This window comes from Pygoscelis adeliae, unplaced genomic scaffold (assembly GCF_000699105.1).
Source record: "Pygoscelis adeliae isolate BGI_AS28 unplaced genomic scaffold, ASM69910v1 Scaffold167, whole genome shotgun sequence".
Lineage (NCBI taxonomy): Eukaryota > Metazoa > Chordata > Aves > Sphenisciformes > Spheniscidae > Pygoscelis > Pygoscelis adeliae.
Genome location: NW_008825428.1, coordinates 154,202 through 178,509, shown reverse-complemented (window position 1 = coordinate 178,509; position 24,308 = coordinate 154,202).

Sequence of the window (24,308 nt, the reverse complement as noted above, 5' to 3'; positions counted from 1 at the left end):
CTCTCTACAACTACCTGAAAGGAGGTTGTAGCGAGGTGGGTATCAGTCTCTTCTCCCAAGTAACTGGTGATAGGATGAGAGGAAATAGCCTCAAGTTGTGCCAGGGGAGGTTTAGATTGGACATGAGGAAAAATTTCTTTACTGAAAGAGTGGTTAAACATTGGACCAGGCTGCCCAGGGAAGTGGTTGAGTCACCATCCCTGGAAGTATTTAAAAGACGTGTAGATGTGGTGCTTAGGGACACAGTTTCCTTGTGGACTTGGCCGTGCTAGATTAACAGTTGGACTTGATCTTAAGGGTCTTTTCCAACCTAAACGACTCTATGATTCTATAAGCATGGCGACCTGGCTGTTGACTCCCTGCTGTGACTTACTTGAGATGTTCTTTTCTTCCTGAGCTTGCTGCTGTCTCTTGATACCTTGCCGTTTAGGAAGAAATTAATTCTGAAGAAAGAAATGAAGTAAGAAAAGAACAGTGAATATCAAGAATGAATCGGACCAGACCAGCTATGTGCAACCAGACTAAACAGCCAAGAATGGGAACAGAGGAACAGGATAGATGAAAGCTTGCCAGATAGAAGAGGGGAAAGGGGCCAGATGCTTGGGAGTGCTTGGCTTGTTTTTACACCTCCCCTGTCCCCCACACTTTCTTCTGTTACTTATTTTTACATGCATTGCAAATTTTTAGCTTGTTCTACATGAAAAATAGAAGTGCAAGCATTCTGGGGGTGGTGGTGGGGTCGTGGGGTGGGGTGGACTTTGTTCTCTTTCCAGTTACAGCAGAAGTACAACACTGATTTTGAGACCCTTCTTTTGAAATACTTGCAGAATAATTTTGCAGATTAAAGTGATTTAGCCAGAACTTTTGAGAAGGTTCTGAACATATTTGTTTCAGCCCCCTGGACACTTTAGGATTGCCTTAGCACTCTGTCAAGCTCCCTTGTCTTATCTCCAGTCCTGCACATACATGTATACATGGATGGAAGAAGATTTATATTCATCTTACACTGTAATATATAAGCCCTAGATGTGCAGGCATATGTGTATGTTATATATATATATATAATTTTAGAAAAGTCCCTGAGGAAGTATCTTTTTCGGAAGAACTCTCTAGGGGAAGAAAATTATTTTATTCACAACATTAATTGTCTCTGCCTTTCTGTTGTATTTTTCTTTATTTCTGTCAATAATGCAATGTTGGTTTCAGAGCCATGATTCAGAGAAAGCCTAATGGCACCTTTGAGGACACTCTCCTTTCACAAAAATTTTAATGCAGCCCTTCAGTAATTAATTACAATTTCATTTGTTATTATCCACTTCAACACAGACCAAGAAAAAGCCATTTACTTGCTCCTGGACTGTTGTGATCTTTTAACCTGAATGTCATTACATGGCATGTCATGACAAGGAAAGGCTTCTTGGACACGACCATAGATTGGCTTTTTTTCATGGGAAGCTCTGACTGCTAGTCGTTTTCTGATTCCTTGGACCTGCTCCCAGATTACTGGCTACTCACAGGCATGTTTATTAAAATATCATGAATAAAAGATCCTCTCTAATAACCTTCTGAGGCGTAGAAACTGCTCTTGAACTTGAAATGTGCTATAATCCTACAAAATATCTGTCTTTGTGTATGTGACGGTCAAATGCAACGGAAACTGCTCTACCTGTGCTGTGCCTATCATTGCCAGGAATGGACAAGAGATGTATGTGGAGAGCTGGAAGCCCTGAGCTCAATATGCCACCTTTGAGGCACTGTGGTGTCCCATGACAGTTAAATGGTTTAGGGTTCCCTCCCCAAAATACAAAGCCGTCTGTAGAACAGCTCAGAAAATGTGGGATGTATCTCAGAGAAATCCTCAATTTCCAATTGTAGTTTTAATGTTTATATAAATACAAACATCTGAATTATGTGCAGATTTCTGATATAAATACTCCGACATGCTTTGTGTGCATACACAAATGTGTACACCTGCACATGAGCCTAGTACATTGGTGTATCCTGCAGCATAGCTACTCCTTCAGTGTGTATTGTCAGGATTCTTGAAAAATTTTGGCATTTTGATCATGTGTCATATTCCTGTATCTAAGAGGCTGGCTTCCCCCAGAAAGCTCAGCAGTCTTTTCACAGAGCAGTGACACTGGGAGCAGATGGACAAGCCCTGTGGAGAAGAGACATTATCCTCATCAGTTCTGCCAGAAGCACTAAAGTGACACTTGTTCTTTTTTCAAATATGTGTTGAATGCACTGTCATCAGAGGATTCAGTGATGGACCAGAAATCAAAGGTCCAACTTTTTAAAAATAAAACATATATTGAAATAATTTATGTCCAGACCCAAGAGCTCAGAAAGGTATAGTATAAAAATTATAGTGTGATTAAAACAAAAAACAGTGAAGAAATTTAGTTGACTTAAATGTTCTTTATTGGACTGTAAAATGTGATGCTAAGCAAGTAAAATAACTGTAGATAGCAGATTAGTTTGTAATTATTTGCATATGAGGATACGCAGCTCAATATCTTTGCTTTCAACCCTGCTCACTTCCACCATGCACAACTGCTGTAAAATGAAGCCCATGCCATCTACTGCAACCACCCAGGGAAGGGACCAGCAAAAGAAATCAATCAACAGAAGGGGACTTTAGCTAAAGGTCAGACAAAATTGTAGTAGAAACCTTGGGCATTCTTTCAAGCAGTTACTAAGAGAAGTTGCCTTCTGAGCTGATGTTTACTACAGGTTTTATTGTGCCTTCCTTCACAACCTGTGTAGGCTTTGGAGGTCACTTAGACTAAATTCCAAATGAAACATCTTTCCACTTTGTATATTTGTAATAATTTTACTCAGAAAAATGGTAGGCTCTCAAGAAGTGATTAAACCATCACTGCAGTCAGATGTACTTAAAATAACTTCAGTAGTATGGGTTTCTTTGAAAGCCTCTAATACTTTAAAAGCAGTTAGTTAAAAACATTGACTTTCTAGATCTCATTCATCAACTTCAGTTTTTCTTTTACACAATAACATTCCTGCGGACTGATTGGGCACATCATATTCAGCTACGTCTTCCAGTGTTTACTAAGCAACTGAAATTCCCTGTCCTGGTTTCGGCAGGGATAGAGTTCATTTCCTTCCTAGTAGCTGGTACAGGGCTGTGTTTTGGATTTAGGAGGAGAACAAAGTTGATTACACACTGATGTTTTAGTTGTTGCTAGGTAATGCTTGCACTAGCCAAGGACTTTTCAGCTTCCCATGCTCTACCGACTGAGAAGGCTGGAGGTGCACAAGAAGCTGGGAGGGGGCACAGCCAAACTGGCCAAAGAAAGATTCCATACCATGTGATGTCATGCTCAGTACATAAACTGGGGGAAGAAAGGGGGGACATTTGGAGTGATGGTGTTTGTCTTCCCAAGTAACCGTTACGCGTGATGGAGCCCTGCTTTCCTGGAGATGGCTGCACACCTGCCTGCTGATGGGAAGTAGTGAATGAATTCCTTGTTTTGCTTTGCTTGCATGCGCGGCTTTTGCTTTACCTATTAAACTGTCTTTATCTCAACCCACGAGTTTTCTCACTTCTACCCTTCCGATTCTCTCCCCCATCCCACTGGGGGGGAGTGAGCAAGTGGCTGTGTGGGGCTTAGTTGCCTGCTAAGGTTAAACCATGACAGTCTCCAACCCCTTTTCATTCCCCTCCCTCTTCACGAATGAATTCCTTTCCCAATATTTAAGACATAATTTTCTTTTGTGGAACATTTGTTTAATGCAGTAGGCTTTACATTTGAACTGGAATTGGAATATATTTCCCTGTCTCGATAAATAAGAGTAGAACAGATGGACTAATAACTAGGCTACAAGTAGATGCCTGTGAATCAGATGGTAACAATCTTACTGTAATGTCTCTTTTGAGTCTCAGCTCTTTCTGGCATTTGATCACAATAGATTTTAGCTAAAAATGTCAGCAGTTTAAAGCAAAGCCTTTTCATTAAACAGTTCTTGTGACAAAAATAAAAAAATAGACTCCAGAAAGGCAGTTGCTGCTGCTCACTTGGGATACAAAATTGCCATCATTATTGCCGTTTCCTTTGCCTTTAGGAAATTTTATAATGGGAATATATATTACAGTAGTGTTAAAATCTAGAAAATATACTGGGTTGTTCCTGATCTCACCTGAATAATTCTCTGCACAACTGGAGGTATGCCAAGTTGACTTGCCATTATATGTTGTATTTCTCAGACTTTGCTTGAAGACAACTTCTTTTGTACCCCACCTTTTTGTCCCTTTGTTGTCCTGATTCTACAGCAAGACTGTATCTTTCTCATAAATACAAATGAGAGAGAGGAAGGAAATCTTTTCTGGAACTGTTCACTGAAGCACTATTAATTAGGACAGCCAAATGCACAATCACTATCTACATCATTTTCACTGAAACAAAAATATGAACTAGATTTCTATAGATACTTGCCTGGGTTTCTTTTGGTTTTAAAGGCATGAATATTCTATTATGTACAATGGGTCATACCGTGTACTCTGCACTGATGCATTTTCTTTTCTTTCTGGTTACCGTGTTCTTGTTTCAGTGGGCATAGGGCATGAGAAAGGTGGGGAAAGACCATTCAATAAAATATTATTGTGGGGCTGAAGTTATGATGTGTACAAGCCTGTTCCTTCCATTCTTAGACAAAACAGGAGCTAATACAACTGGGGCTTTTTCTGAATACATGGCACAGAGTCAGTCTCCTATGTGTAAACATTTGGACTTCAAGCCCTTCCATAATTTATACGCTTATTGCAGCTTGTATTTTTCTTGCAGTGTATCCATACTGGGTGGTAAAAAAGTGAATTGTGGTTCTTTGCTTCTAGACTAATAATTGGAGAAGAAATAATATAAGACAAGCTCAAAGACATCTTTATGCTAAAGTCCATAACTGGAGGGTAATACAAATTTTGAAAGGCCCTTTAGGTTGATGATGAATTAAGCAATTCAGCTTTTCATGATTTGTACATCTGTCCCCAGATGAAAACAACCATAAGAACTCATAAACAATTACTGGACAAGCCTGTGCTTTTTGAATGCGGTGCAGACCTATCTCTAATTGGAATGGCCCACACTATTTTGTCATACAAATGACAAATGACTTAATATTATATTTATGCCCTTGCTCCTGGCACCAAAAATCATAATTCCTCTAGAAAAAAATATAAAGTTGGTATTCAGGCTTTTTTTTAAGCAATCTTTCTACCCCCATCACTCCATTTCATATCTCGGTGTGGCCTCTGTGCTGTTTTGAGGCAGTCTTCATCTTGAGAACAGCATTTGGGGTACTCTTTTAGTTTTGTTTTCCAAGATGCATATGGAATTTTTTTAGAGCTGCTTTATAGTAATTTGGCCTTTTTTTCATGGAGTATACAAGGGCCAAAACAGGTGACAGCACAATACAGGGGCAGAACAGGGATTAAAAGTCAATTCTCTCACAGTGTACTTAAGTCACTAGTGAAAAAACGTCTTTTGGCAGAACCTGATTTGCAGATCAGCTGATCACTGATTAGGCTATTTTCCCCCCTTTCAAGTGAGGTGTGATAGCATTAAGAAGGAAGAAATCTAGCTTTACTTCTTGCTAATGTGTTGAACATGCGTTCAACATGGGTTGAACATGAGTTACTGGAGGATGCTGAAAAAGTTATTAGTTTCTGCTGTGTTATTATACTAATAAATATGTTTTTGATGTTCTGTTTACCACTCTGACATTACATTAACAGATGATACTGTTGTATTTCAATAAATAAATATTTAAATATGTTTCTCTAAATACTCATACAAGACTACTCACAATAGTATCAGAACACCTTACAAAGGCTATTTCAAGTGAAATTAATTAAGCAAGTAATTATTTTCAGCTCTGTCAAAATAACCTGCAGTTTGGAATCTGGGTGAGTTTATTAAAAAGTCATCACATTTTACTTTTGAAGTTCTGTTTATTTGGTATTGTTCCCTTACTCATTGCTGTTTGCAGCTAGTTGTCTCAGCAGCAGTTGGGGTTGTCTCACCCAATTCAAGACAAAGGTCCCATTAGAGTGAGATTGATGGGCTGTTGAAACCTGTGCATTAATTTCCCTATGGGGTAGTCTAGATCAAAGTCTGAAACTGAGAGCTATGTACTGCACCTGATAGAAGTCTGCTCTTCCCACAGATGAAACTGTGATAGTGAGTGCTTATCAAGGTCAGGGTTTTGTTAGACTTCTGTTTCATTGTAAGCCTTTCAGACATGTCAGTCCTTATTCTCAAGTTCTATGAGAATGTTATGTTTTATGTAAAAAGCATTTAAGCAGGGGTATTCAAATCAGTGATGTTAAAGTGGTGATGGAGAGGGGCACCAGACCCATTGTGAAAAGCCAGAAAGTATAATTCTACTGGAAGCAGATAGTAATTCCTAATGAGTGTCTTCATCTCAAGGTTAAAGATGTAGGGGGGGTACATCTGTGCTGTACCATTGCAGTACAGCACTGTGTGGCGGAAAACCAGATAGTGCAAATTAGGTGTAGCTACACACACTGAGCTCTTCACTGATCTGACAAAAAGATTTAGTAACTGCAGTAGCTCTTAGTTGACCTAAACTAAATAGGCCTTAATTACATTGTTTCATTGTTCCCCCCCCCCCGGCTCACTTTTACTATAATGGAGAGGGGAGTGGAGATGGAAATAGACCTGAAATTTATAGTCTAACATTTATCTCCTGAAATGCTGGCTGAAATCAATGACAGTTAAATAATGACTAACTATTTTAGTTTTTATTTTGTTTTGGAAGGAGGGCATGTTTGCTTTTCCTAGCACTTAAAAGAAGCAATGACATAAATGGCGTCTATTCTTGTGTCCCCCATAACCTCCATCTGTAACATGTAAAAGCATTCTGACAGCTGAAGAAACACATGGCATCCTTTACAAACTGAAGAGACCTCTCAAGATGTGAAATGGGGTACCGACTCCTTTCCTTATTCTATAAAGTAGCAATCCCAAACAGGACTTGATTTGTAAAGATCAGGAATGTCTATGGGCTTTTGGAAAGGGCACATTTTTATTTGTATGTAGTAAGCTAATTCTCTCCATGATAGAGATATCGTTGTGTGTTTTGTCTACTGGCCCTGCAAAGAAAGGGATTGCTTTGTTCAGGGCATGGGCTTACTCCTTTTCTCTGGCATTGTTTTACGCTTTAAGAAATGGATTAAAGTTTCAGCTTAAGCTTCTTCCTATCACCACAAAACCTCGGGTAGCCAGCTCCATTCTCTTCATCTGCTCACATTTGTTATAGGAGAAAAGGAGAGGTGCGGAGACAGGGTAAAGACTTGGTCACTGAGCTAGAGTGGCTCTAAGCTAGGCCAGGGGACAAAAGCAAGTGATAATGACTTCAGAGATTGATTTTGTTCTTTCTTCTCATCTTTTCTGCCTTCCCAACCTGAGCTAAATGTAACTGGATGTAATATTGATTGAGTCTAATATGTTCAAATTTTCATAAACATTTGTGTTATTGCATTTAATTCTGAATATGATTTCTACACTTCAAATGAGTATTGTTAAAAGGCAAGTGCATTTCAACACTTGTCCTCTGATCAGTTGAGTAAGGTATGTCACTGAATGTAGTATGTGTATAGTAACAGTGACAGGAACAAAATAAGACAAGGTGCAGAAGCTGTTAGGTATTCAGAGCTTGTCACAAATCTTGAAGTACCCAACAGTTTTCAATGATCAAAAAATGCACTTTATTTATAAGCAGAAATGAAAGAACCATCAATGTAGCACGAAGGCAACTCTGGATAACTGGTTGCTATGCTATGACGAAAAAAACCGCAACACTCTGGGGGATTTTTAAATTAACAGCCTGTCTGATGCTAAACATTCCAACTACATCCAATTGCTGAGCAGATCTGTAATAATATACCATTGATCATAACAATAGGTGATGGCAATATAGTGATGCGGTGAGAGGTTAAAAAAGAGCCACCAGCTGTCAATTGCTTTATTCAAATTTTCTAGCTTTTATAATTCATTTGAGACTCTTAGAAACACAGTAATTAATTTGTTTTTCTTCTGCTTTTTTCTCTTTTCTTATTTGTCAAACTGTTTTCTGTCATCTTGTAACTCCCAGTGCAACTGAATTTAATGTCATTCTGCTTCTTACACATCTTCATTTGTACAGAAAACTCACTGTTGTTAGAAAGACTTTTGGAAAAAAAAAAAAGCTTTTAAAAGGAAGTGTTAATCTCCTACATATTGCTTTCTTGGTTATTCAGAAACAGTTGCTATTTATTAATTAATCTTAAACAATTCAGCAAAATCTTAAAAGTTAACAATTTACCTTATACTGCTAAAATAGCTAAATTTGAAAGAATGCACTGTAGATTGACTGCAGTTGTAAAGCATTAGATTACTCTAGAGTAAATGTATGTTCAGGATTCTACATTAAAGACATGGGTTTTTTTTGAGGTGATGGCCTTACCAGGATTGCAGGACTGCAATGAATATAATTGGGGAAACAAATTTCTTTGCTACTCCACAAATAACAGATTTTTCACAAGTTCAATAATTCTGGTTGTTGCTACTGTGTGAATAATCTAGTGCAGGGTAACAAAACTCTCATTGAAGCAATTTATACTGAACGAATGACTTCACAAGAAAGGTCCTATAGGGCTTGTTTCTATGGAAGGAGCTCATTGCTCCTGGAAGTATTCCAACACAATTAGAATGTTCCTCCTTTAACTGTTTGAAAATACTTTTAAAAAGCTTTGACTGCATTCAGTTTTACTTAGTTTCCTTCATTCTTACGCCCCTTATGATCCTAGTCTAACCAAACCTTACTCTTTAGTTGCATGAATCACCTTGTGGTAGGTCCTAAGATAACTTCCGTCTTCTTGGAAACTTCTTTTATCTGCATTTGTGGGATGCTTTATGACATTCATAATCAAAATAATGCCTGATAGATCCAGATGTGGGCCTGCTTTGAGCACTACATACTTCCCACATAAGAAAAAAACTATTCAGACTTAGTTTCCTGAATCTATTTCTACAGACACTTTGGCTCCCTTCAGAAATTTAAGGCTTTCAGAATATGGGAGGTATCAAGCCAAAATTTCTGGTTTTACCATGTCAAATTTAACTACCCAAGAAATCACTTGTGTTATTACTGCTTTAAAAGATTTAAGCGCTCGCTACACATCTGTCAAACAGATTGGAATACTTGTTTTGAAGAAAACATAGCCTGGTGGGTAGCGGTTTGCAATATAGGAAGCTCAGAGTCAGGTCTCTGATCGTTCTTGTTCAAGATATGCTCTGCTTTGCACAAGAGACTTGCATGTAGGTCTCTGCCATCTTTGATCCTGACTCCATGAGACTTTCTGTCAGGGTGCCGTGAGGATCACCAGGCTGCTGCCGAATAACATATTCAGCAAGGAGGGACCCTCACCAGCTGGGGTGTGGATGTCTGCACCTGCAAGGGAGCAAGGCAGGTCCAGGGGTGGCAGCTGGGGTCAGCCAAGAGTCGCCAACACCAGGCATACATACTGAAGATTTTTTAGGACCTAGCTTGTAACAGAAATTGCTCCATTTAACAGCAGGTCATTTTACCATAAGATTTGACTAAGAATATGAAAGGCTTCCTGTCCACAAATGTGAAGTATTTCAGATTTTCTTTTCCATGTTGAGATCGTGGACTGAGTGGCCTTATCTGCGTGATCCCCTGCATTTATGGAACATTGGTTCGGTTTCTTGAAAACCAACAACTTCTTTTACCATCTCCATTTTTTTCCATCCCATTTTCCAAGGAATATTTGAACCTTAGACTTTAAAGTGAAAAGTGGTAAAGAAGATGAGCTAAGCAGTGCTTTTTTATTCAAAGGAAGAGGAATTATTAGCCTTTGTACTGTTGTACGACTGTTGTTATTAGTGGACAAAATCTCTTCAAAAGAAATTGCAGCTGGGAAACAAAGTTCTCTGAACACAACTATGTCAGATTCATCTAATCCAGCCTTGGGACTTGGTCACCGAAACACATGAAAGTCCAAGCTCTGAAAATATTTCTGTGAATAAAAGTCATTAAGTTGCTGCTGAAGTCTTTTCTCCAGTTGCACAAAAGCTTTTACTCACATATTAACAGCCATAGCAGTCATGTAGCTTACTGATAAACATGCTTGTGGGTCATAACAAGTTTGTCAGGAATCACTGGTTCTGTGAAATTAGTATTTGCCTTATCAAGCAGAACCATAGCTCTGTATTTGGTAAGCAAAGAGTGTATGATGGTACTGAGTGGTCTATGTTTTAGCGGGGAAGGAATAGTGTAGGTGTAGCTATCCTCTTTTCTCTGAAAAAAAGGCTGAATTGATGGAGAAGCAATGGCTCACAGCTCTAAAGTGTAATGGAAGAAATGTCTACACCTATTTTCTGAAGCTTCTCTGAATCTGTAGGTGTCTGACTTTATAGGAAATACTGAGTTGCCATTTTTTATGCTTGGGTCTAACAGTCCTTTGGAGGACAAGGCAGTGAGTTGGCCACACAGGCTGCCCACTAGCCTGCAGCAAGAAGTGGCAAATAATGTGAACTGGGGACTTCAAAGATGGTGTCTGGTTCTAGGATGGCAGCAAAATGTTGATCTCCAGGCCATCGGTCTTCATCACTTTCTTAGTGTCGTAGGTACAAGCTAATGCTTATCAGTATCTTTCAAACGTTTCAGAATACTTTATAAATTTGGTCTAATTCCAGAAGACAGCAAACTGTATCTTCATATGCATTGAGATTAGTTTTCTTAGGTACCTATAATGATAGGCATTTGATTTGTATCAAGTAATATACATTTAACTATCTTGTGTTTCTTTTCTTATTCTCAGTATCCTGTGTTCTAAGAGCAAGTTCTAGGAGTAGTCTGTCATAAATGATCAATAAATATGTCTGAAAAAATGTGTAGACTTATTTGGATGAAAATTTCTGGTCAATTGAAATAGGCTTTCTTTTTGGATTTATATGTTTTTCTAATTTGTTTTTAACTTTGTCAAACTCTTCAAAATTTTTGTTATTTTCTGCATTTCAGCACAATGATTTCTTCAATAACTCTTTTTTATAAATTGAACATTTTTTTCTAAAAAGTCATTTAAGTTTGAGAGTCATAGTTAAATGAAATGCTCTGAAATCATGGAAGCAAAGTGTTACATTTGGATAGACTTATGGTCCACTGTAATGAGATTTCAATTCACTATCCTATTCAAGACAGGGGCAGTATTTGAAAAATGAGCTTTCCTGGCATGTGAATACTACTTCTCATTGAATAGTAGTTATGAGATCAGAGACCATTTAATGTTCTTTTTTTTTATTGTGCAATTTAATAAAACACCCTCAACTGGGATGTTCTGAATGCCAGCTGGTTTCGCTTGGTCCTGAAGACTTACAGCTAGGGTACCTCTAAGCACTAGTTAGACTAAGGAAAAAAGAATGTCCAGTAGAGATTACTCCTTATTTTCACTGTGATGTCAAAGTATCTATACATATACATACACATAAATATATATGCTTGCGCATATACTTGCAGACACACACGTAAAAAAAAAAAATCTACTTACAACTTTATATGTATAAAAGATTTATATCTGGCATGACTGACAGATATTTTGCACCTTGTTTTCTGATAAATGGACCCATGGTGTCTGTCCTTGAATAATTCTATTGAGGCTATGATCAAAAAAAGAATTACCAGCAAGTAAATTTTCATAACAAAACAGTGCAAAAATACACATCTAGAATAAAGCGGTTCATGGCTGTTTCCTTAACCCTTATTGAACAGGGTAGGAGAAAAAGTGATATGAAATAAAACATTCCTATATATCCATTTTACACTTTTTGCCTTTGCACTTTGTTCCTCTTAAATATGAAAATGTAGAACAGATGTCTTATGAATTATGTATATTTCATAACAGAAGCCAATTGTCACGTGTATTTTGATACTGAATAATTCATGGCTAATCTGCTACATCTGCAGAGGGACTGATCCACTTCTTATTGTAAGAGACACTTAGATGATCAAAATTAACTGAGTTAATTTTGATTTTCCCTTGAGATATTTTAGGCATGAAGCATACTAAGGATTCTGCTGTCAGAAGTTGTCAGGGACCAGTAGATCTCTTTAATAAACACTTCATGGATTTCTTATGCTAGCCCCTACCATAGGGCATTTTCATGGTCTTTTCTTCAAAACAGCACGTTTTGGGGAAATATCAAGTGGGGAAACTCATGTCAAACTCTTGAGTTTAAAGAATAAACACTATATAGCAGCATTCCTGGGTGTCATATGCTCAACAGATATCAAAAGAAGGCTAAAAATAACCACACCACAAATACCAGAAGGCCATTTCTATCAGTAACTTAGAAGAAAGCATGGTAGAAAACTGGGAAGAGTGCTTGAAATTCTATTTGTCAAGTATAGGATAATTTGAAATTGTCAATATATTCCCTTCGGAATGAGAGGAGAAACCTCCAATGTAAAAGAAAAATTATTTTAAAGAAAACACAACCTTCAAGAATATTCATCTTGTTAGAAATTAGATGTTACTAAGTTGATAAATATTTTATGTAGCATATCATGTGTGTCTGAAAAATTATCAGTTGGAATATTATAAACTAAGGGCATCTTCACTTTATCAAAAATGATTGTCAACTGAAATCAAGAAATAATTTAAATGCTTTTGCGTGCATTTAATTTACCACATTACCAATCTTAACTTGCTCTTGTTGCAAGTAAAATGGAACAGTTGAATTCACTAGGACATTAGATGTGTTTAAATTACTCTTTTTTACTTAGCAATGAGGACAGCTGATGGTGTGCTTAGGTATGAAGTGACTCCATTATAAGACAGAATTAAAAAAAAGCAAATGACAGACACACAAGACTTGTTCTATTCCGTATTTGTCTCTAAATATATTGCAAAGAAGTAGATCCACAAACAAGCTGAATGTCAGCAATGAAATAAAAAAAGATAAATTTTACCACAGAATGTAACTTGCCATGCAAACAGTACAGCAATACAGGATCAGATTAATTCATTAATTTATAGCGTGCACTTAATCAAATAGTTTTATTTTCTAATATAAAAACTAGCATAGAAAAGATAGTAAGACAAGGACTAACGTGAATATTAACTTTCCAGACAGTGACCAGCATCTACAGTAAAGGCAATTTCTTTTCATTGTATAGAGAATTCCATATGATCCAAATTTTTGTTCTGAAATGGGACGAAAAATTTGCTTACAGATTTTAGAAGCAAACCATTCAGTTGTCAGCACTTTTGTAAAATTGAAATCTTTCATTAAAATTTTGACATATAATAAAAATAAAAGCAATGTTTTGAAATAAAAACGGGTTTTATTCTGAAAAGGGTGAGTACAGTAGTTTCATACATTAAAATGTGTTTCTATTTTTTTTTTCTTTCAAACCAAACTTTACCTTCTATCTGATTTTCAATACTAACTATTCAATGCTTTCTAATAGTAAATCTTAATGCCTTTTTAGATTGAAAAATCATAGAATCATAGAATCACTAAGGTTGGAAAAGACCTCTAAGATCATCAAGTCCAACCGTCGACCCAACACCACCATGCCCACTAAACCATGTCCCTAAGCGCCTCATCTACACGTCTTTTCAATACTTCCAGGGATGGTGACTCCACCACTTCCCTGGGCAGCCTGGTCCAAGGTTTAACCACTCTTTCAGTAAAGAAATTTTTCCTCATGTCCAATCTAAACCTCCCCGGGTGCAACTTGAGGCCATTTCCTCTCATCCTATCGCCAGTTACTTGGGAGAAGAGACCGACACCCACCTCGCTACAGCCTCCTTTCAGGTAGTTGTAGAGAGCGATGAGGTCTCCCCTCAGCCTCCTTTTCTCCAAGCTAAACAACCCCAGTTCCCTCAGCTGCTCCTCATAAGACTTGTTCTCCATACCCCTCACCAGCCTCATTGCCCTTCTCTGGACATGGTCTAACATCTCAATGTCCTTCTTGTAGTGAGGGGCCCAAAACTGAACACAGTATTCGAGGCGCGGCCTCACCAGTGCCGAGTACAGGGGCCCGATCACTTCCCTGCTCCTGCTGGCCACACTATTTCTGATACAGGCCAGGATGCCGTGGGCCTTCTTGGCCGCCTGGGCACACTGCCGGCTCATGTTCAGCCGGCTGTCAACCAGCACCCCCAGGTCCTTTTCCGCCAGGCAGCTTTCCAGCCACTCTTCCCCAAGCCTGTAGCACTGCATGGGGTTGTTGTGGCCCAAGTGCAGGACCCGGCACTTGGCCTTGTTGAATCTCATACAGTTGGCCTCGGTCCATCGATCCAGCCTGTCCAGGTCCCTCTGCAGATCCTTCCTACCCTCCAGCAGATCAACACTCCCGCCCGACTTGGTGTCTAAAATCTTCTGAATTCTACCAGTCATTTGCCAAGGTAGAAATGATGTTAAATAAAGGCACTGTTTCATTACAGCTTTTAAGACCTAATTGCAAATAACAATAGAAAACATACACATAAAGAATTCTGGTGTTTTGTGTCTTGCAGAGATTGAATGCTGTTCACAGCCCTCCTGTTTCAGTGAGAAAGACTTGAACCAGGTGGCAGATCCTGTTTAACAGTTAAACAAGCTAGTGTAAAAGAAACTGGTGAACAACTGCTAGGAAAATGAGATTGTTGAGGTTCAGGGACCATAGTGACTCATATATATCCAATATACTTTTCTCCATTCTCCAAATCTGATCCAAAGCTGAGAAAGAAGATAATGTAGAGAGGATGAATGAAACAAATCCATTTAAGACTATAGAATATTTGTGGGATGATCCTAAATCCTTTAGCATTACTGTGGTGGGATTTGTATTATCCGTGACAACTGTAGCTGGATGGAAGCCAGATCAAACTAAAATTAAGATGAATGATTCAAGGATAAAAACAGCTGTTATATACATGGTTGAAAGTAGTTGCCAAAACAATAAATATAAGCACAAAACAGATATGAAATCTGACAAATCAAACAGCAAGATGGTACAAAGTAGTTGGGATGTATATTAAAGACCTTAGTTTTAAAACTGCTAAAAAAAATTCTTAAAGAGAAAAAGTTCTTAAGATAAAAAAAACAAAACAAAATGAAAATTGTTAGACCAAGTAGTTACTGTACTGGGCCAGAGCCAAAAATCTCTCAAATGGTGACTCAACATTCAAGTATTCAGTATTCTGTACAAGGATCCAGAAAAAAACCCTACAATTTTTTGTGTCTGAAAAATTGTAGGCACTTTATTTTACTGGGCAAAAATATTTATGATCCTAAGCGACTGCTGCTAATGACTTCATTATGGCTGTGCCAAAAAATTTTCCATGTCACACTGAAGGCCATCTTCATTTTTTTGACAAGTTTCTATGCCCAATACCCCATCTTTTTATTAGTCTGATGGTTAGAGAACTATCCTAAGAAGTGAAAAATTATATGTCTTCTACAGATTTAAAGGGTTTAAAATCCTGCTTCTGAGCTTCCTACACAATGAGCTGTCATCAAGACAGAAGAGGGGAAAATATTCCTGTCATGGTTTAACCCCACCCGGCAACTAAGCACCACACAGTTGCTCGCTCATTCCTCCCTGGTGGGATGGGGGAGAGAATCAGTAGGGTAAAAGTGAGAAAACTCGTGGGTTGAGATAAAGACAGTTTAATAGGTAAAGCAAAAGCTGTGCACGCAAGCAAAGCAAAACAAGGAATTCATTCACTCCTTCCCATCAGCAGGCAGGTGTTCAGCCATCTCCAGGAAAGCAGGGCTCCATCACACTTAACAGTTACTTGGGAAGACGAATGCCGTCACTCCGAACGTCCCCCATTCCTTCTTCTTCCCCCAGCTTTACATGCTGAGCATGACATCATATGGTGTGGAATATCCCTTTGGTCAGTTGGGGTCAGCTGTCCCGGCTGTGTCCCCTCCCAGCTTCTTGTGCACCCCCAGCCTGCTCGCTGGTGGAGTGGTGTGAGAAGCAGAAAAGGCCTTGACTCTGTGCAAGCCCTGCTCAGCAATGACGAAAACATCCCTGTGTTATCAACACTGTTATCAGCACAAATCCCAAACATAGCCCCATACTAGCTACTATGAAGAAAATTAACTATCCCAGCCAAAACCAGCACAATCCCATCTTTCCTGTTAGACTTATTCAACTGTGAAACTAAGAATCCAAAATTCATTAGGAAAAAGAGGTTTTCTTAATGTATAAATAGACTTTCTTGTATTCAAGTTTTGCCTATTGCTTCTTGTCCTTTCACCAGGTACCACTGAGAAGAGACTGACTCTTGTCTTCTTTACTGTCATCCATCAGGTATGTATACACATGGTTAAGATCGCCCCTGAGCCTTCTCTTCTCCAGGCTGAACAGTTCCAGCTCTCTCAGCCTCTCCTCATATGACAGGTGCTCCCATCCTTTAACCATCTTCATGGCCCTTTGCTGGACTTGTTCCAGTAAGTCCATGTCCTCCTTTTACTGGGGAGCCCAAAACGGGACCCAGAACTCCAGATGTGTCTCACCAGTTGAGTAGAGGGGAAGGATCACCTCCCTTGGCCTTGAGCTGATGATGTTCTTCCTAATGCAATCCAGGATGCTGTTGGCCTTATTTGTCACAGGGGCACATTGCTGGCTCATGTTCAACTTGTTGTCCACCTTGACTTCCAAGGCCTTTTTTGCAAAATAGAATTTCCCCTTGAATGGGAGATTCAAGTCCTTCAGTATTTCCAAACTTGTCACTCCTATCAGTTTTACATACTTGTCTGTACATTACTGATGCCCTTTCCTCCTCACTTCCACATATTTTATTAAAACAATACTTATTTTAATGAAGAATGTCTCTACTGAATTATAAAATAAATTGCTTCTTCAAGATTTTCAGGAAATGGACCATTTTCCTGAAAAATAATGTCCTCTGGATTAATCTGAACTCTTAATGAATTAATGGGTTAAAATATTCTCTATTCCATAGTAAGCCCATTCCAGCTTTTCCCTTCTTTCAAGAATAAAAGTCAAATGATACCAAACTAGGACAGCACTTCAATCCTTATGAGAAATGATGTCTGGAGTTATAGATAGGTATTTTTTACAGTACTATAAAGTGAAGAAAATTAATAACATACAAGAAAACAAAATAATTTCCAAAACATGAAATTTTGCATGATGTCCAATGGAAATGTATTTTAATCTTTTAATTTATAATAATTGGTTAGTACTTCTAATCCTGATTTGATTCTGAAGAACTTATAAGGAACGTGAATTGTAATTATATTTCCAGCTGAGGAAATTACACCACATTATTTTGCTGTTTTGTTGGCAATAATTAGCTGCTCTAAACAGGTATTAAATGGGTGCTTCAGACATGCTGAGACCAAAGCTTAATTCTAGCTATCTATCAATAATTTTGGTTGAAATTATTTCCAGCTGTGAGTTAATATATATTTATTTTCAAAGATGACAACACCCAGTGACATTCTGGTATTTGTATTCAAAAACAGAAAATTAGAATGACATTGTTTCTGCTTGTATTGGGTTTGCGTGGCAAGGTTTTGGTAGCTGGGGAGCTACAAGGGTGGCTTCTGTGAGAAGCTGCTAGAAGCTTCACCTATGTCTGGGAAAGCCAATGCCACGTGCTCCAAGATGGACCTGCCACTGGCCAAGGCCAAGTCCATCAGTGACAGTGGTAGTGCCTCTGTGATGACATAGTTAAGAAGGGGAAAAGGTTGCTGCGCAACAGCAATTGCAGCTGGAGAGAGGAGTGAGAATATGTGAGAGAAACAACTCTGCAGACACCAAGGTCGGTGAAGAAGGAAGGGGAGGAGGTGGTCCAGGTGCTGGAACAGAGATTCCCCTGCAGCCTGTGGTGAAGACCACGGTGAGGCAGGCTGTCCCCCTGCAGCCCATGGAGGTTAACAGTGGAGCAGATATCCACAGCAGCCCGTGGAGGACCCCACACCGGAGCAGGTGGATGCCCAAAGGAGGTTGTGACTGGAAGGGACCCACACTGGAGCAGTTTGTGAAGAACTGTAGCCTGTGGGAAGGACTCATGTTGGTGAAGTTAATGGAGAACTGTCTTCTGTGGGGGGACACACCACACTGGAGCAGGGGAAGAGTGTGAGGAGTCCTCCCCCTGAGGAGGAAGGAGCAGCAGAGACAACGTGTGATGAACTGACCGCAACCCCCATTCCCTGTCCCCCTGCACCGTTGAGGGGGAGGAGGTAGAGAACTCGGGAGTAAAGTTAAGCCTGGGAAGAAGGGAGGGGTAGGGGGAAGGTGTTTTAAGATTTAGTTTTTCTTTTCTCATTATCCTACTCTGATTTGATTAGTAATAAATTAAACTAATTTCCCCAAGTTGATTCTGTTTTGCCCGTGATGGTAATTGGTGAGTGATCTCCCTGTCCATATCTCGACCCACAAGCCTTTCATTATATTTTTTCTCCCCTGTCCAGCAGAGGAGGGGAGTGGTAGAGAGGCTTTGGTGGGTACCTGGTGTCCAGCCAGGGTCAACCCACCACACTGCTTAGTGCAGATGTTCTCCCTGTGCAGTACCTGTGGCACTGTGTCTGGCAATTCTGCTAGCCTGGAGTGAAAGGTTAATGCTGCATTTTTAGGGATTGTAATGCTGAAAAGGAAGTAATATGGAACAGGGACTAGAAAGAGAAGGGCTTTGTTTGCTCTGTATTTATTCTGAATAAAAGAAAGGATTGTCATTCTATGACAGGTTTTCCTGTTATTTTTGCAGCTTTCTGGAAAGGAAAGGAGAGGAAAGGAAAGGAAAGGAAAGGAGAGGAAAGGAAAACCTCATGTTCTGGTTCAGCATGTAGCACATACAGAGAGTTCTTACCCTGGTCCAATCCAGCCTACTGTCGCTAAGGAGCTTCCTTAAAAGGATCAGAAACAGAACTTAATGATGAGATAGGAGCACTGGCTCCCAGCCATAGGATCCTAAGGGGTAGTCCTGGTTAACACTGGAAGAAGAATGCTAGCAGAGGAAGCATACAAAGAGAGATAACTGAATCTCCCAACTCCAGTTGCAGGCAGAGCAGGGGAGGGGGGGGAAAAAGAGGAGAAAATGTAATGCAGTGTTTTGGACAGCTGGAAGAGAGAAACAATATTATGTAATTTTTGAAAAGTTAGGGTTTTTTTAATTTTAAAATTAATTTAATCTAGGATTTAGCTCATATGAAATTCAGATATCAAATTTGTACACGCTATTCACACAGAATATGCATAGTAGTCACAAACTGTGATTTGAATACAAATATATTTGAGAAAATCATGAAGTGTTTTCAGACAATCAATCCTCAGAGTGAAAAACAACAAACATTTTTTCTTCTTAGACAGAATTGTTGTTTACTATTAGAGTATGTGCCATAATTTGCTTATTTCTTCAGAAGATGGTTTTTACATCAGAATGAATGTGACCACTTATTAACTTGTGTACCTGTAGGACAGATCGTAGAAAAGTTTTATATTCTTATATAGAATAGAGATACTAGTTGAACTTGCAAAGTGACTTCTAATGCAAATTCCATAACAACATTGTGAATCTTTGGAAGAACAGCTTTCAAATACCTTATAGATTAAAAAAATAGTCTATTTTTTGCCACTCATTCCATTCCCATTGTTTCTGTTTGGGTTTTTGGCATTTAGAACAGAAAGTTGTACCTGTGTTTAATGATGGATGAAATAATAAGTGTGTGAAATCTAGCAAGAAGCAGTATACACTTAGTATAGTGTAAAGTGTCAAAGTTTTTGCCATTAATTTGTCACTTTGGGAAAGGAATTCCTTTCACAACCAGAATAGGAATAAGGTCAGAGAAAAGAATAGTGAGGACAGCTCTTACAGAACCACCTGATTTTTTTTTTTTCTCAAAGTATAACATAATAATGATGCTACTTACTCAGATGATACCTTTAAAATGGAAATCAATTGCTTTTTCCAAAGTTACTTTCTAAACTTCAAAAGATACAACACTGTCACTTTGCATGTTTCTAAACAGCTGAAATGCAAATATCTCATAATTTCCTTTCCTCAGTTTTCAGATTACCGTTTCTAGGTATTTTGCAATTTACAATGGTAATGAAAATGCTTGGGATTGTGCCATGAAATTGCAATGGAATGTATTATAATTGCCTTTAATGGGAATAATAATAATCATGAATGAAAAATATATTTTGAATCTACTAAAAGTTGGAGCAACATTAATTTCTTTGTCTCTTTTTTCTGCCTGTTTTTCCTTATAGCTCATTTGTGGGATAGGAAACTAATTTGTCTTCCAGACAGAACTGATTTACTAGCAATGTGCTCCATGCAATGAGGTGAGGCATTATAATGCCAAAAACAGACCAGTTGTATCCTTGTGACACTGTTAATTTTATTATGCTTTCCTCCAACACCTTTACTTAGATAATTCCCTCTTTAACCTTCAGTGCACCATTCAGAATTTTGCCTATATGCTATAGTATAAGTAAATCAGACATGGATACCTTGATTTACAGATTTTAATTTTCCGGGGCATTTAAAGAGTTTTAAGGACAGTGAAACTGTTAGAAGTCCCTATCTTACATTAGTACATATTATAGAAGTCCATAGAACTATTGCCTCTGGAAGAGCATTCAGACCGTGAGAGCCAGAAACAAGTAGATACAAAATTAGATAAATATTAGGCTTACGTAAAAACAGGTCATTTTGTCAGCTGGTATACCAAAGAATGATTATGATACAACTTAGTTATTTGTTTCTCTTAAATTTTAGGCAGTCTTTGAAATCTTGTCACACACTCTGGCTACAATGTTTTAAATGGCAGCATATGTGAGCAACCAAATTATTTTCCAGGAAAAACACTGTCCAGTGATATCACTATTCATAAAAACCTAAGGTAAAAATCCCATTGGTCTCAAGGCTGGTCCAGCCTGGAGAAGAGAAGGTCTCGGAGGGGAACCTAACAGCAGCTTGCCCATGCCTATGAGGAGGTTATCAAGAAGATGGAGTCAGGCTCTTCATAATGTTGTATGGCGGGAGGATGAGAGACAACGAACATTGAAATGAGATTCACATTGCGTATAAGGAACACCTTTTTTGTTATGAGATAGTCAGACAGCTGAAGAGGTTGCTCAGAGAGATGCGATCTCCAACCTTGGAGGTTTTCAAGACCTGGCAGGATAAAGCTCTGAGCAACCCATTCTGATCTCATAGCTGACCCCATTTGAAGCAGGAGGATGGATTAGAGTCTGAGGTCCCTTTTGAAGTGGCTTATCCTGTGATCCTAAGATCCTATAATAGGTAATTCCTAAAGCAGGGAACTGTTCAGAGAAAGTCTCTTCTATAATTAAAAAAATCAGAAAAAAATTAAATTCTTCTTAAATTTTATAAATTCTGGAAAGTTTTTCCAAGGTTACACTACACTAACATGGATTTTAATATTATGCCAGACTGTAATTTTTCTGCACGTAGACATCTTTCCCCTTCTCTCAACAGGAAGTCTCATAACAGAGCGGCTAATTTCGAAATGCTGAAATTCCAAGAATCCTGTCTTTCCATGCCAATTAAACCTTCAGTAATATATTCCAAATAATGGATAATGGAATTTTTGTAGGAAAGAAAGCTTGTTTTATTTTTCTCCAACTATAATAGTTCATCTTTTCAAAGATTACCTTTCCCTCCAAACCTTGCCTTGCTTATATCCCCAGACCATCATGGGTATGGATACAGCACCACTAGCGTTACTTGTTTAACCTGAGTTCAAAGACTGTTTGTTATGATCTTTTGAAATGCAGTGATTCAGTTTCAGGATTTCTGCTTGACTACTTTAATAAAATATAAGGACATATTTCATTAATCCATCATATACTAGACAAAATGCATAGATTTACATCTAGCATTTGCTATTGCACACCTCAAAAGCAAGTATTTTTTTTTGCTTTTAGTATTCTTGAAAGTACCTTTCTAACTGAGGGGAATTCCAGTTCTCCAGGAGGGAGGAATTTTGTAATTGAAGCAACAAAACAGAGTTGGCAGGAATGAATAATTAAAAAAAACACCCCTCTCTCCTAATTAGATAGTGTATACTGTCTTCTTAACATTGTTAAAATTTAGAATTCACTTTGTGAAGTGTAGGCTAAACAAGGTTGGATTGCATAAACAGAGTAGATGTTATAGCCTGCTACATCCAGAATATTGGCTGCAAGCCCTGTGGTAAACTGCCTCAGTTAGAAGTCTGACTGCAAGAAGGTGAGGAAAAAAAAAAAGAGGACAGGTAATCTCATTTTTGTTCAACATAACGTAAGAACATCTGTGCTGGATCAGATCAGTAATTGTGCTTTAGACAGTGGTCAGTAATAGGAAGGGACTGTAAGAGATAGGGTAACTGTAAAATACACTGTCTCGTTGTTTACTTCCTTATTTTCTGGCAATGAGTGGGGCAGAGCCTTCCTGACTCAAACAGTTGCTTCTACATGACTGCATTTAGTAGCCAACAATCAACCTATCCTTTTGAACCCCTTTATACTTTTGCACACAAAAAGATACTGTGGCAATAAATTATTCTGTACAAATCTGAAAAAATATACCATTAAGATCCAGAGATATTTCCTTTAAATCTGGGCCTGTAAATTTAAATAGAACTTGGAGAATCACAAATGAAGTAATTTGCCATTGGAGAATGAATCTGTTCTTCTCCAAATAAGTAACTTGTGCAGTGATGAAACATGTTCTAATTAACTCTGCTTCATCAACTCTGATAGCTGGAGAGATCCAAATCCTAAACTGGGTTGCTTCATAGCATCAGAAGCAAAAGGCTCTGCATTTTGTTTAGCAGACACACCACCTCTTTCAGTTTTCTCCAATATTTTCAGCTCATTATGAAAGAATTAAGTTTCTTTTGTTGTTGCATAAGAGCAAGAGGACAGCATCAGTTATGTGGTGTGGTAGTGCATGGAAGACTGCACTTGGAGCATCCACTTACCAACTGCGCAGCACATCCTGCCTTGTGCACGGGAGTAGAAGGTGGTGGAGACCCAGTAGGCCCACGTAGCCCAGTAAATCTCATGCAGCTATACTAGCTGACATTCAAAAACAGTTTTAACACTGGTCAGTTTTCCAGATTTACTCGCATCTGGTTCAGGTTCAGAGATCCCTTTGCATTTTTTTCTTAGCATCAGCAGTAGATTATTGAATGAAAAGGGTAAATAACTCAGCCTTCTTGTAAGTCACTTTGATATCTAGTGACAAAAGGTGATATGTAAGAGTCTGACATTCTAGCTATTATTCCATTAAGTTATTATCATAACAACCTCTGTATTGGATACACAACATAGGTTTTTGCTTTTCTGCAGCAAACATTTCTTCTGTATGTATAATTACAGAATGGTTATCTCAGTCTAACTCATATCTAATTATGTAAATAGGCATATATGCCCTCAAACTGCTTTCTGCATACTGTTCTGACCTAGGAATCATGCCTTTACTTGCTTATATTCATGGCTTAGAGGTGTTGCCCCAAAGCTTCTTTACATGCAAGTTTATAAATAAAGATCGCATAGAAGTCTTATTATTCTTTTTTAAACTTATTTTTACTTTCTTTCAAATATGAATTACTGGCAAATCGAAAGTGATTAAGCTGGCAAGATTACAAATGCTGCAGTGCTGAAATTTCTTTAATTCTGCACTGGAATTCAAACATGCCTTCTGGAATTTTATAAAAACTGATATATAACAAAAGAAAGACACAAATATTTGTTTTAGTTTGGTGGGTAAGAAGCTTGCATGTTGAGACAAAAGTTTCTGCTTGTGTGAGAACATTTTTTCATCCAAAAATCACACCAAACCAGACTGTTCCTGTTGGTCATCTTCTCCACAGACCACTAACTATGTTGTCTCTCTTTCTGTGTGGTTCTGTATTTGATTTTTTCCCTGTTAAAATGTTAGCGCGTCGAATCATCCCTCTTGCTTTTTTGTCCCTGCTTTCCTTTTTTCTAGCCCTCCCAGTTCATAGAATCATAGAATCATAGAATCATTAAGGTTGGAAAAGACCTCTAAGATCATTGAGTCCAACCGTTGACCCAACACCACCATGCCCACTAAACCATGTCCCTAAGCGCCTCATCTACACGTCTTTTCAATACTTCCAGGGATGGTGACTCAACCACTTCCCTGGGCAGCCTGGTCCAAGGTTTAACCACTCTTTCAGTAAAGACATTTTTCCTCATGTCCAATCTAAACCTCCCCTGGCACAACTTGAGGCCATTTCCTCTCGTCCTATCACCAGTTA